Raw genomic sequence first — 15,176 nt, 5'->3', positions numbered from 1 at the left:
AAATCTCATACATAGTGGTAATTGCATGATCTGAATCAAGTCTTTGAGAGCCGGAAATGAACACTCGCCTTTATTTTTCATCTGCCAGGTGAGATAACCACCTACTCTCTATAGGAGCTGGTATTTCTGTGTGATGTAACCAACTCTTCTTACATCCCTACTCTTGTGCCAATACACAAGGAAGCAGTCGGATGTGACAAATCTGATACCTGCCCTGTGGAACTGAGTTTTAAGTTATTAATTGTAGCCGCCTAGGTACAGCCACAAAACCCTGCAACCTGTTCTCCGCCGGAGTTTTTCATTCACACTCACTGCAGCAGCAGTGCTGAGATTTCAGACAAGACTCTACCCTGAGCATACCTTTCCTGAGCCGTTCGTGAGTCACTGGATACTGCAGTTCAGACTGCTGTATCCTTCGAGCTATATATAGATCTATTCCTACAAACTATTATCTCACTTTTGGCCAGTCAGCTTGCTTCATTCATAACTGTTTATCTTGCCCTAACCGGCAGCCTAAAGATGGAACACGATTTTCAGACTACGAGTGGAGCTTAAAGAAAGCTGAATTTTTAAACACTCTCCTTTCCCTCATTTTCAAAATATCACACAAGATGCTACAAATTGAAACCCTTTATTTATTCACAATATGTGTACAAAACTGACAAGAATTTTCTCTACTTGCTTGTCTCAAACTGATTGCTAGGGAGTGGAAAAGAGTTCAAACGTTTTCAATTTTTGCTCCACTCCTACGGAGGACAAACAAGGCCTAGTAAAAGACCACGCAGGGACCTCGGGACAGTCTCCAACGTGAATAACAACTAAATCTAACAGCCAGAGGACTATCTGAGCTATAGGATTCATTGGGCTATCCCATCTCACAAATTCTGATTGTTTTCCAGAGCTTTCTTAGTAAATCTATGATTATATCCACATAGTAAAAACAAACTTAAATCCCATATTTCCATTAAAACCTACAGAAAATTTTTAACTGATTTTGAGTTGTGAGGGGGCAGTAGGCCCTTTTAGTAGTGTTTATTTAATACAAAGCACCCTACAAAAACCACTAAAGTGAAAAAGCCTTTGAAATACAATTACCTTTATCAAATGTTGAAACAGTAGAAAAAGCAGAGCTCAAAAACTGCCCTTATATTTTAAATTCTTGATGAGGGCTGAGTGGAGGATAATTTCTTGCCAAGTAATTCAAGCATAATCAAGTGAGATCCACCTGTGCCATAACACCAGCATCACACTTAGCTCGTATTCCCTTAGCTGGGTTAGTACTCAAACACGGTTCAGAAGTTAAATGAATTGGGCAGTTTCTTTCCAGTATGGACAGAACATTCATAGTGTGGCACAGTTCTGCTCTTAGGTGCTGTAAAAGAAGAATAGTGGAGACATCCAGAATATTTAGACAGCTTTATTGCTTATAAACAAGCAAGCAAAAAAAAAAAAAGATTCAAAAAAAATCAAGCTTTCTAGAAAAATTCAAGGCAGCTGGACACGACATAGGGACTGGACCGGTGGTACAGCAACGCTCCCTCTCCCTGTTTCCGAGCTGCCTTTCTACTTGGCTTCGAACCAGTGTCATTGTTAATTGGATGCTGAGTGATGGAGCTGGCCACCTGGCACTCTGTCTGGCTCCTAGCTGATGATCAACTCACTTGGCAGGCTAAGTGGGGAACTGGCCACCTGGCTAATACGAGGACTACAGAATTTCTGACGAGCTGATTGCCAACCTGCTAAGGCATTTTTTTATTGTGGATACTGACAGTTACTTCTCATGATTCCTCTACTCATCTTTCTCACCACAAGTTGTGTGTTCACAAAGGAGCACCCAGCTCATGACCCCCTCCTCTCTTTACTTTCCTCTGTCTGCTATGGCAGATAAAGACAGATTCCTTCCTTAATTGCTAAATGGGAATAAAATAAGCTTCTATCCTCCTCCTCCAATTCCTTTAAATTATTCCAAGCTCCCTACCCCCATTCCATCCTGATCTGCTTCTCACTATCATTCTCAACACTACAGACTAAAATTTGTATTTGCCAATGACTTTCACAATAATTTTTGAATGGTGTAGTTTGCTGTCTAACTTTTAATCAGTAGAAATGCTGATATAAATTAAGAATAATATCAAAACGAGGAACAGGACAAGAATTACGTGAAATTCGATCCATGCCTGAAGGCTAGATTCTACACTTGCCTTGCACCCTGCGTTACTGTTAGCACATGCAAAACCTTAGTGAGAAAGGCCACAATTTAGATTTTTTTAACATTCATTTTGCATATATGTAAATTACTTCACATGGAACACGGCAGTTGAAAATGAAGACTGAAGTGCACAAAAATACATCAATAAAGGATTCTAGAGTACTGTCAGTGTTACAGCAAAACACTGCAAGTTCAGCTGTGAAAATCAATTGTATTACTTTAAGATCTTAAAGAAAAAAGTTGCCCAGAGCAACTCAACAACAGCTGGGACAAAATGTTAATGTTTTAATTCAGTTCCAATATTGAGTTTGGGGAAATCTGTCAGTCAGAAGCAGACATTCAGACAAACTGCTAGGACCTTTTTAAAAGTACAGCAGCTACACGTCTCTGAACTTTCCTGACATGAACCTACTTATTTTTCATAGCTTTTTTTTCTTTCAGTTTTCATAAAAGACCTATAATTATAGGAAGAGTATTTCCCTATGGCTTGAAGGTGGAAGAAAGTATTTTAGATATTCATAAAGAGACGAATTAAAGTTAAACTAATCAAGTTGCTGTCTTCACATTATTTCTAACTTTCTGTAAGCTGGACAGCTGATTTTCCTGAAGGTATCAGGAAACTCTTGCTCAGAGAGCCTTTATCAGCATGACCATCACCTTTGACCATCTTTTTACTCTCCTTTACCTAGTGAATCTCCATCAATAAAACTAGTGGCATTTTTTGTAAGAATTTAAAGGCGAGTAAGGAACACACACACCAAACAACAATCATTCCTGGCCTCTGAATGAATGTGCCTGTCCTTCAGAAGCCTCCTCCTGCAGAGCAGCATCACTCCCCTTCGCAATCATCATACCGGTTGCCTCTCAAATCACACCAGTCCTCTCTTGGAAACTGGGGACAAAAAGGATTGCGGTACATTTTGCTTTTAGTGTACCTGCAAACTTCTCTGTATTTCCATCATTTTCCGTCAGTATTGGTATCTGCTTTTGGTATTCCACCTTGGTAACAGTTGCTCATCATACTGCAGAGGATGCGGAGCCCTCACTATTCATCTCAGAGTTAACATTGGAGAGGCTCCTGCTTGCTTCTTTGATACCATTTCTCCAAATTGGCTTTACAGCCCCATGTGATTTCACGTTTTTCCCTTTTACGTCTCACTGCTCACACAAACACTGGACTTTTCATATTAAATGGAATAAAAAAATAATAATCCAGTGATTCTAGTTGACTTTCAGCTTCAGGTGTCTAAATACCAAGCTACAAGAGGCTCTCCTGTGCTCTCTGTACCAGAGATTGAACTACCAGCTGTTACGAAGTAACAGCTCTTGGCACAGAGCTGCTTCCAACACAATCAGCTGGCTCAGCGCTTTTTGATCAGAGAGTTCTTTCCATTTTTCTGGTTGGCAAAGCATCCTGTCAGCAAGGACCCACATTATTTTTCAGTCTTCAACTGGAAAAGGGCTTCTGAATGAGTACAATTGTCATTTTAAAGCATGATATTCAGCACTGTTGGCGTTTTTATTTCCCTCATTCTAGGTGTCAGTGAAATACTTGTTGCTGTCTGCTAACAGGCTTTGGAGACTTGCTGTAGACAAGGACAATAGCTACCATAGGGCAAGGAATTTATTAGAAAACGTTAACATTTAGCATTATCTTAGTAATGTCTTCAGCCCTTTTTCTGTTATTTAGCTTTCACTGATAATATCGTCCTCAGTATTGGAGCCAAGTGCTGCTAAGCCTCTGCAACTTGCAGCAGCCAGCAAGTTCTTCCTTAGGACCTTACCAGTGCCTCCATTGCTCTCCATCTTAGTGCCCACAGCAAATGCACCAGTCATTTCTTGTTTCTGATACTCACTGCAGCGGCTGATTAGTAGCCTGTAAGCAACTAAATTTTAGTTCCCTGTAAGAGGCTGTTTTTTTTTTTAACTGGACTGGCAGTCCAGGAATAGCTCTGTGCGCTCTAATACATACAGTATTGTAAGTAAAGGCAGATAATGCTATCAAGGTCTTTTCCTAGAATATAGGGATTAACTCACCTCATTAAAATGTGCCCATTCTACATAGCACGACGTAGTACTACTTCAGGACAACTACTGAAGCCAGCCAAAAGATATTATGCTCTCTGAGAACTAAGATGATCCCTAGCTGTCCTCTAACTTCCCTGTATGCTGATTTATATAATCTTTTTAGATTTGCACATAGATATCATAGCACTGAGTGCTTTTAAAAGGCTAAAATAGACTGCATTAGCTTCAATTTCTATGTAGTAAAGAACCTTGAGAGAAACAATTAACTTGGAGCATGGAAAGATTCCCTCGTGGAAAAACAACCTGAAATAAAATGGTAGTTTGGACAAAGTACCTACCAGTGAAAATAAAAGAATCTGGCAGGTTATACACTCTGAAGAATTATGTCTTAGGTTCAAGGTGAAAAGATTTTTGTTTTTTCTTGAACATTTGTTTGTAGACTTTTAAAACAGATTACATTATTTTCCAGATATGAAAATGTGATCGTTGCTTTCAGCATTTGGTCTATCTCTCTCAAGAAAATGAAAATAAAGCTATGTTGCTGGAATTGTCTAAAGATATTTCTCTACATTCAAATAATGTTTCTGAAAGCTATACTAACACATATCAGGCCCTCCAAAAATCAAATCACTTCTAACTGATTCAGGTTTTTCCTCATACTTACTTCATCTTTTCAACTCACTGAAGTAATTCAGCAGTTTCTGGGGTGCTTAACTTTTTTCTCTTTGCAACTACAACAGCCTGTGTGACAAATGGTTGGCGGCAATTGGATGTATTCTTGCCTCAGAATCAAGCTCTTGGACTGGTATTTATCAGCTGTGAAAACGCCTTTTCCTACAGATGTGTAGGTGACTACAGAAAGGTGAATTTTACAGAACTGACTATTGATCTATCACAGCTGAAAATCTGAAAGTCCAAAATCCCACACCAGTTATTCCTGTCTTATAATAATTAAAATTTTATCAGCCTTATCTAACTCAATTATTCTGGCATAACATGTCAATCACTTGCCCATTCCCCTACTCCTCTGTTTTGTTTTAATTAAAGTTACATTGCCAGCTTAGTACAAAACAAAAGGTATTTATTTCAGTTGTACTACATGCCATTAACCTGATGAATTCTAAGTCCTAAGAAATAAGAATCCTAAGAAATATTGCTATGGGAAGAAACAACTTTGCAATTCAAACTTCTTACTTACGTAATTCAAGTCAGCCTCTGCTAACTTGTCAGAATCTTTGGCTGGTTTACATCCTTCTGAACACATTCTTAAAAGAGGCAAATTGTTTGTTCTTGAAAAATTCCGAGGTAACTTTGTAAATACAACATTTCAGAAGACTACAGATTAGATGTTAGATATGATTCACATAAGTCTTCTGCTTTATCAGTACATCAGAAAGCTTAGGGGAGACTTTTTGTTGTCTTGTACTGTAAAATGACAAAAATGTTCTAATTTAGTGTACCCTTCACTGAGCCTACTTAATAATGAAAAAGCTGCCATACAAGATAAAAAAGTGAATACAGGTAACAATGAAGCCTGAAAACGGGGACAGAGAAAACTCTCCAGGCCCAATGGAAATCTACTGGGATTCTGTAAATGAACCAAAGAGGTGTTCATTCCCTTTTTTTTAAGAATTAGTAAATGAGTCTCAATTAGAATTCCTTTTCAATTCCAAATAAGAATTGTTGATTTCTAACCATGCATTAAAATGGTAACAAACTGAACCTCACAATTATATTTTTTATAATTAGTCTCACACCTTTTTCCCAGTTAAAAGTTGTAAACCTTTACTGGATAAGCCAGAGTGAGTAAAATAACACTTGTAATAACTTATGTAAAATAAAAGGCAAACACTACGGAAATCGTGTTCTGACATCCTCTGAGATCACCCTGTCCCATGTCTCTTTCAGTCATGTAATAATTTATTGAGCTATGAAACTACTCTGTAAAACATACTACTACATATGATCTTATTATAGTACAGCTCTAACTGAAACCAATGTAAGTTTTGTCTACCAAAGGTTATGTCAAAGTTGAATGCTAATTTTTTCCTTTCAGATAGAATTCTACTTCTTTTTTTTTCATAGAGAGCTCCTAAAAGAATAGGACACTCTTTATACATTTTTAGGTAACATACATTAATTTAGCAACATTTGCTTAGAGTTTCCTATTCAGAATGAATGCAGAAAATACAGTAGAGAGTCAGCGACAATTCAACCCTTCCAAAGCATTTTTAATTAAATGTTTTCTAACCTGGCTAAGAGATCCCACATCCTGAAGTTTATCTTCTTCTAATGATATACGTAAATGTAATATGGTCACTGAGGTCACTAAATTATACTTGGAACAAATAATAGGAGTATACCCAAGGTCTGAGAAAGCACTTGAGCCAGTAGAGTGTGAATGAACATTAACCTTCTGCTGTAAAAATTACAGACCAGTTATGATTATTCTATCACAGTCACTGAGAGCTTTACTACTGATTTTCTACAGAGAATTTTTCCGATACATGTTCATATTATTTTTGTAGTGACTTCTATTAAAGAATAAGTATAAATAAACCTCATAGACATGAGTTAATAATGCAGCCATTTTAAATGTTTGAAGGAGTTTTCAGAAGAGGGTACATGGTTTTCCCAAAAGAAGATATGTTATTGACAAAACAAAGCACAGGACAACATCGTAGCATATCAGTAATAATCATTTGTAACTTTTCCAAAAATGAACAGATGTTCTCTCTTTCTACTGTTTTACTCACTATTCAGAATTATAGTTTCAACCAGAAGATATTAACTTAAAAAATGCAGATACTACAGAATAAATCATTTTACTGCCTCTGTCATTTAGAGTTTTCAGCATTAACTTCCACATGGGTAAGGTATGCATTGCTCTACATTCTATGTAAATAAATCTAAAAACTCTAGTAAAATTATGTTATCTATAGAAAGATCTAAAGCACATTTCTTTTTAAAGCACAAGACCACACAATGATGTACCAAAGCAGTAAACCTTCACAATGCTATCAAATTATTATCCCATCTTCAATAAAATCTCAGATAATTTACACAACTAGGAAAATGTTTCTCCTTTATTTATATTTTCAAATTCAGATGAATGCAATCATAAAACCTTTTTTGTTGTTCTCCCACCCCAGTTTGTTCTTTGATAAGAATGCTGGGAAATATTTCTGGAGGACAATGGAATTACAATAAACATAAGCTAATAATTCCCCTTGTCGCCTTAGGAGAAACATTTCTCTAATACACTTAAACATTTTTTTTAATCTTTATCTCAGCTTCTCCCAGGCAGCCAACTTTATTTGCCTCTGCAGCCTTTTTTTTTTTTTTATAATAAACTCTTATAGTCCTGTTTCTCATCTTAGAAGTGTAGCATCCCAAGAGTAACAATAAGTATTCTACCCCACTGTTTTCTGTCTGTATATTTGCTGTTTGACAAAATTTCAAATCTCAGATTTTTTTCTTCCATTTACAATTTTCAGTGCATTTACTAGCAAATACCTACTACCACAGCCAATGTGGTCCTTCTTCACCATCCATTTTATGTAACATTGTATTAATTATAGCTGTTCATCACACAAAAAAAAGTGGGAAAAAGGCAAGCTAAGGTTACTGTTTCCTTATGAGATACAGTATGAAGAATAGTCCAACTCCACTGAAGCATTTCATTACTAGCTAGCATAATACTGAATCACAGCACAACTAATGAGTATAATTGCATTCAGAAAGTTTCATTTTAAGAACGTGTCAACCATATAATTTCATTAGGGCGTGTGAGTATTTGTGCATGGGTTGATCATGGTACATTCTTATGTATGTGAATCATAACGCATTACGAATGACCTACCTCCTGGTAGCTGGGAAGCTGCAATATTCCTTCCTATTAGGAAGAAAAATTGTCCAGCTGGACCACCTTCTTAATAAAAGCTGACAGCAGTCCCAACATGCATCTATTTTAATTCCTAAGCCTTCTAGTTAGACCAGTAACATTCATGATGTTACTGAGGAATAATAGTTAGGAATTTTTTAATCTAAAAGAGAATTGGAATTTCCCAGGAGAAATAAATATTTCAAAATTAAAAAATTGTGGCATCAGCACGGCATTTACAATCATGTTTTGTCAAAGCAACAGATTCTAAATAGCTCTATTTTTTTTTTTTTGTAAAATGTTGCTTATTTATGTATGGTAATAGATTATCAATTTATTACTCTGAAACAGGTCTATTAGTTAAATAGATACTATGTCAGGAAAAGGACATTCATTTTATTTTTAAGAGATCAATATTTCTGCTCAGGAAGATATTTTTGCTTAGAAGACATGTACAACTAAAACTTGTCCTTCAGGTAGCTATTGACAAGGTTTCTTGCATACCGTAGCCTATATATTACAAATCTCCTCTGTTAGCTTGCTAATAACTTCAGCTGCAAAATTCATCATCCTTCTGGAGAAGAAGCAACTCAGTCCTCAAGTCTGCTCAGCTTACTGCTGCACCTGACGCGAACAAAAAGATGTTATGTCAATCAGATATACAAAGAATACAAACTCAGTAACTATTACTAAGTTGCCTTTATAACAGTCACAAGTTACAGCTGCACACAGTTCTTTTCATTTCCCATATCTATAATGAAAAATACATTGTGAATAATGTCTGTCTCTGATTTTCTTGGATGACCTAAGTAAAGATACTTGTAACATCAAAGCTGTGTTTAGAAGACAGAAGCACAGTCAGGACAGAGAGCGTATTTCCCTGTTGTTTTACAGTATCTTGAGCAACAGATTTCTGCTGTAAAAGCAGAACTTTAAAGAGACTTCGGTGATTCTGCAATAGCAAACTAATATGCATGGCTAAAAGTGATTTAGAGGAAAGAAACTCTTAAATTAGAAGTAAATTTTAGGTTTCTGTGGGTTATATATAAGCAACAGGATTACAAAGGAGTGAAAAATAACATGAGAACATCTTTTAAAATTAGGTTGAGTGCAATGAAACTAGCCTTTGCTGTATGATGATTACATAAAATGCAAGCAATGTCACTTAATTTTGTCAGCAGTGCTTTATTATTTTAAGTGAAAAGGAATATAGTGAAAGGAATTTAGAAGGGGAGTTGGATAGTGTCAGCAGTAACAGCATACGTGATTACACGTTACTATAATTAGCAATGGAATTTAAAGAATTATAAAAGCAACATATTTGCTTTGTTTTAGCTCTGTTTTTGACTCAGCAGCAATACCATTGCTATCCTCAGCAGAAGAGTTTATCTTGGTCTTTTTAAAATATGAACTCATTAAAAGGGGAAACATCGTGACCGAAGGTAAACACTCCAATATAAAAGGGGCCTTAAAAAAACTTCAGAAGGCAGTTTAATCCAAAGCTGGGATAACTATGGATTAAGAGTACATTGACGGTAGTTTGTCCTCCCCTCCTTTAATACTACTACCTCATACTAATATGCTCTGGACTACTTTCCACAATCTTTATACTGACAAACTGTCATGGTATAGTTGCTTTTTTTGCTTTGATATACAAATTTGTGAAGCATCATTAAACCAGCCACTCCAATAGCTCACATACTTATTTCATTCTAAAGGTTATAGATGTAAATGAAAATGTGACACTGAAGTACAACAAAGACTTGCACTTAGAGTACGTCAATTTTTAATTTCAGTTGCAATATGCTTAGAAACATTTCTGTAAGATTGATTATTTATCTGATTTAAGATATCTGCATATGCATTTGCAGCAGTTTTCTATGCAAATCAGGTGCTTATGCACACAAATTATTCCAGTTAACTACAGGAGTCTGTGATGACCTGATCTGCATGTTCAGCTAGAGTACACCTCTAAATTAGCATGATAACTGTGTGCATCTTTTGCATACAAAAGCGCACACCCAATTAGATTGAGAAGATCTTTTACTATCTCTGAACTGCTTTACTATACTTTTAATTGAAATTTACATGTTACTGGTAGAGTTTTCACTTTAACTTGGAAAAATGTTTTGAATATATAAGGAACCATATGCTGAAAATATTAAATACAAGTTTTAAAATTAAGTGTATTTATCCTTTGAGTAAGTGTACTTTGTATATTTTTCTTAAACATGTGGGAACAGAAAACATCTTCAGGTATGACAATAACTACCTGCAATTATTATATAACATTAAAAACACTGTGAATTATACGCAATACTTGTTTTCATAGCATCACAAAAATGAAACTTTTAATATCTCACTGTATTGGAATAGACATGGTTGAATGTCAGGCATGGCAGAAGTTGACTATACCCCCACTAAAATGCAAAAGAGCCAGCAGACAAGTTGTGACTTAACAAATGAGCCAGGCCTACAGCTGTTAGATAAAGCTGTACTTCAAAGGTGAACAATAAAGTTTATACAAGGTCCTCTGTCAGGGTACAGCCAGGAAAAACAAAACCGATAAGCTGATGAAATGCTCCTTGTACCTGGACTTTCATCCTTTGGCCCTAGGAGAAGTAGTTGCCGGACTAACATGTGACTTTAAAAAAGAAATCATGTGAAAATAATAACCGCAGAAATACAGACTGGTGAATCAAGGTATAGAAAGATAACACTGTCACTGACAGTAGCATGAGCAATTTCTAACCTATACAAGATGACCAGTTATGTTAACAAGCAAAATGGAATAAATATAGGCGTGTAAACATCTAGTTGTAGAAATGGAAGACTAGCTGAAAAAATCATCGCATTCGTTAGAATAAATCTGTAATGGAGCTCAGCTCACTTCAGTAAAAAATTCTACTGTGATGGGTGCAGCCTTTGCGCAAGGCCAAGGTTCTCAGCACTGAAACACAGAGAGCCAGGATTTGTTGATCTTCTCTTCTTTTTAATGCTATTAAGAAGGTCGGGTAGAGAGGGACACAGTTACAGATTGTCCTCTTCCTTATGTTGGTAATATATAGGTAAGGCCACATGAGTACTGGAAGTAGGATTTCTCAAAACCGAATATATATTAGAAATGAATCTGAATGCTTTTGGGCTATGCTTTGCTCTGGGAACAAAAAAAAATCCACATATAGGTATTTCCTCTCTGTTTTGGTTGCAAAAATAGTAATTTTTTCAGTATCTTTTATTGATTCCCAAGTGATGTTAAAATTCAAAAAATACAATGGCAGAAACTTCTGCGTGTAGTTCCCTCCATAAAAACAATGGAGTGGAAAAATTTGAAGTTTCAGGAAGAGGTCTTGCTTCAGCCACAGAGAAGTCTCTATTTACTATTGAACAAAAAGGTGAGAAAATACTCACTTCTTGCGATTTATTTCAATGACAGGGTAATGACACAGGCACACGTGCCCATTGACTCATCAAATTGAATGGCAAGACACAGCTAAAAGTTAATTTTCCTTTGGTATGCTTTGGCACCTAGTCACCACAGTATTTGTGTCACCAGAATTTATTCCCAACCAAAAGCTGAGCCAATCTTTCGGTTCAGACCTGTGGAGGCATTTTTGTGCAACTTTCTGTCTTCCAAAGCTCTGCAGCTGTAACAGATCGCACCTTCTGTAGGTCAGGCACAGAGACGAACTTGCAACATGTAAATTAGTTCATTACAGGAGAATAGTCACTACAGATGTTTTGTTACACAAATACTTACACAGGTAGAATATTAATCACAACTTTCACTCACAGACAATGTAAATTGCCAATGAATGAAGTTTTCAGTGTTTAGTAGAATACTGCCTCCCAAGGTTTGATGTAGCATTTTGAAATATGTAATCACCAGGGTCCCCATACAGTAAAAAGTACCTTGAAGAAGGCTGGCTTACTCTGAAGTGCAGCTGTGCACGTTGTAAACGTTTACTTTAGGAATATCCTGAAGGAAAAACTGAGGCTGGCGTCAGAATGAGCTACGCAATTTGGATCTACACATCCCCGCTGAGGTTATCTCCGAGTATGTTCTTTCTGTTGCCAAGGTACTCTGCAGCAATCAAGGAAGCTATCAAGAAAAATCCTGCTCTGAGGCTACTTGTAGTTCAGATGTCCTGGGAGCTGGGATTTTATTTTTCATCCCAGTATCAAATGATAATATTGCAAGGAAGGCCAGCTGTAAAAGGAGACAAAAATATCTCATAAAAGTACTGGGAAAATTCATCAGTTTCTGTAAACTTGATTGAATTATGTGGGTAAACACTAATTATCACTTGGCGTATGCACCCCAAAATACTCGATACGTTACAATTTTGAGTTTAGCCTGCTTTGCAAACTGAACTAATGCAGATATAATTTTGTCATGCATTTTAAAGTCTTATCCTAAATTTCAGACTTTTTGCAGACATCCTGCTTGCAGTTAATGGACGCTTCCGGAGAACTGCACGCTGGCTGCTCTGATCTCAGTTCCTCAGCCCCTCCTGGGGGCATGCTCAGGACCATGGAACAAGGAGATGACTGGAGCAGCCAGCACTGATTTACCAAGGGCAGAGTGTGCATAATGTGCTGGAGTAGCCCGATACTCTGCAGTGCGATGAGCAGCTCAACGGACAAGGCGAGAGCAGTGGATGTTACGTACTTTGAATTTAGCAAGGCTTTTGTGTGGCCTCCCGGTGTATCCTTATAGCCAAACTGGTGAGGTATGGACTAGACAGGTAGACAGTTCAGAGGGGTAAAAATGGCTGAGCCACGGGGCTCAGAGGGGTGTAATCAGCAGTTCGGAGTCCACAAAGCTCCAGGATGTAAGCGGCATGCACAACCATACAACTGAGAAAACGTTCATAGATAATTAACTCGAATGTGAAAAGCCTTAATATCCTTTACCATACAACAAGAGGGGCAGGCTCCCGGTCACTTCCAGGCCTGCCCATTTATAATCAGCACGTTAAAAAAAACCCGAGCCAATGACTGTACCTCTCTTAAGAGATAAGAAAATTTACATAGCACATTTAAAAATTAAAAGTATGTTAATTGCCAGAGAACAATTTAAGAGGTGAAAATTGGTCAACAATGGCTAATACCCCCGAGGATTCAGAATGTGGAGAGTCATGATTTTCGGTTGGACATGTTACTTTCCCATATAACTGAGTGAAAGGAAGCATCACACAGAACTGAAGATCCACCGTCCTTATCCTGTTGACATGTTTCTGAAATACCACTGTCATGTGCTGTAAGTGGGAACTGGGAATGTTATCTCTGCCAAGAAGACAAGTGCTCTTGCCAGTGGTCAGCACAGGAATTTAGAAATACTGGGTGGAAAAAAGGGCCAGTGTGATTAGATGCATTCCTCTCTTTTTGGAAACTATCTGAACACATCCCTGAAATGTTGTTGTGGGATACTGACAGATTCTGCTCCATGTTAATTGTTTTTCATTAACAAAAGGATCAGATCCACACTGTGTTGTCTCCTCACTGGAAATTTGGCCTACTGATTTATTTGTTTATTAATTCTACTGATTGGTACATTTAATACTGTATATGTTTTTATTGCTTTCAATGTCATCAGTCAATCAGTGTATTTGGGAATGTCTGGGATATCATCGTGTGTGTGTAAACTTTAAGAAGTCTTCAAGGCCTAAATGAGTCCAAAACTTGCAATCTAGTGAAAAAAAAATACTTAAATGCATGTTCATACTCAAAATTTGTCCTGGATCCATTTGTAGTTCTGCATTGCGGATTGGGTTTTAAAAGCCTTCTTTACCCTACTGCTATGAACTAACAGCATAAACAAGGCAGTGACTGAGCACACGCCACAGGTTAGCAGCGAAGCTGACAGAGCACTTTCAAACTAGCCGACAAATGGAGATTCGTTCGTATTAGTAATCTGTTGTTACTTGCAATAGAAGCAGATAAAACTATACAGCCTTGGATTGTGAAATCTTCACTTGAAGTTTCTTAAAGTTTTTTGCTACGTGGATAATTTTACATGTGAAAATACTGATTTCCCCAAATCAACGCTCCAGAAAATTTTATGGCCCGCATTAAACCTTGTATTATGCTGCTATGCCTGCCAACGTTAGAGGTGACTTTGGTCACTGGTCTTTGATAGTGACACATGTAACTGCTTCCTGTAACAGCAGGGCTCTTTATTTTGCACCTGGATTTACTGCGATTAAGCAGCTATACCGGTTGGGTCTATTGCCAGCTCATCTCTCATTTGCCAAACACCGAAGATTTTGCAAAGCACCTGCGCAAGGACTGTTCTTACCGACACAGAAACCTCTGAAAACCCCAAGTACTACAAAATGAAAAACTGAGAGAAGAATTTGGCTTCTGATGTACACAGTTATTTAACTATGCATTGTCAGATGGCGGCTGAGGGAGGTGGCAGGCGATTTATCTGTGATTCTGTGTTTTTTTCTGTCAGTCACTTCTTGTAGGCATGTGGGTTAAATCACCAGCGGCCTATGCAAGATGCCTCAGCATACCACTGTGGACAGTGATAAATTAAGTCAAAGGTATTTCGAGATTTACCTAACCAGGGTTTGTTGAAGGTTATGAAAACACTCTACTCCAGGCGCAGAATACGATTCTTCGGAAACGATCCGGTAAAGGTGCACTAGCAAGGCGCAGGGGGCACGGCTGCCCAGTCCCACAGAGACACGGCTCGGAAGCGACACGCGCCCTGCTCCAAACGCGGTAAGCGCAGCGCCGCGGGGCAGGGCGGCTCCCTGCGCACTGCTGCCTCGGGAGCAGACCCCGCACAGGGCAGGGCGCGCCACGGCCGCGTCTGCCTGTCCGTGTGTGTCTGTGTGTCTGTGTCTGTCTGTGCGCGCGCGGCGCGACCAAACGCAGCCGCCGCGGGCAGCACCGCTCAGGGGGCGCTCCTGGGCCGCTGCCCCAGTTCGGGCACAACGGCACCGCTGAGCAGGGCTGCGGCGGGGGCCGGGGCCGGGCCGGTACCGGGGCCGGGGCCCCGAGCAGGCCGCGGCGGGGCGGGCGCGGAGCGTGCCGGGAGCGGCG

The 15,176-nt window shown here is 38.4% G+C and overlaps 1 protein-coding gene across 4 annotated transcripts in view; it reads right to left on the bottom strand.

Moving 5' to 3' along the window:
- The window catches only part of MNT (MAX network transcriptional repressor), an 85,702-nt gene that overhangs the window by 70,027 nt on the left and 499 nt on the right, over positions 1 to 15,176 (bottom strand). Inside the window, exons 1-3 of one of the 4 annotated variants that reach the window (XM_080562746.1) lie at positions 14,688 to 15,126; positions 12,033 to 12,330; positions 8,625 to 8,744 (exon numbers count right to left, since the gene is read on the bottom strand). The gene's annotated coding sequence lies outside the window, so the exon portion shown is untranslated. Of the gene's footprint in view, positions 1 to 8,624; positions 8,745 to 12,032; positions 15,127 to 15,176 lie in introns of those variants that run through there. The other 3 variants (XM_080562748.1, XM_080562749.1, XM_080562747.1) reach the window with 3 other exon arrangements.

Source organism: Anser brachyrhynchus, assembly GCF_964034855.1.
Source record: "Anser brachyrhynchus genome assembly, chromosome: 20".
NCBI classification, from domain to species: Eukaryota; Metazoa; Chordata; class Aves; order Anseriformes; family Anatidae; genus Anser; species Anser brachyrhynchus.
This window is presented reverse-complemented; position numbering and strand designations above follow the sequence as displayed.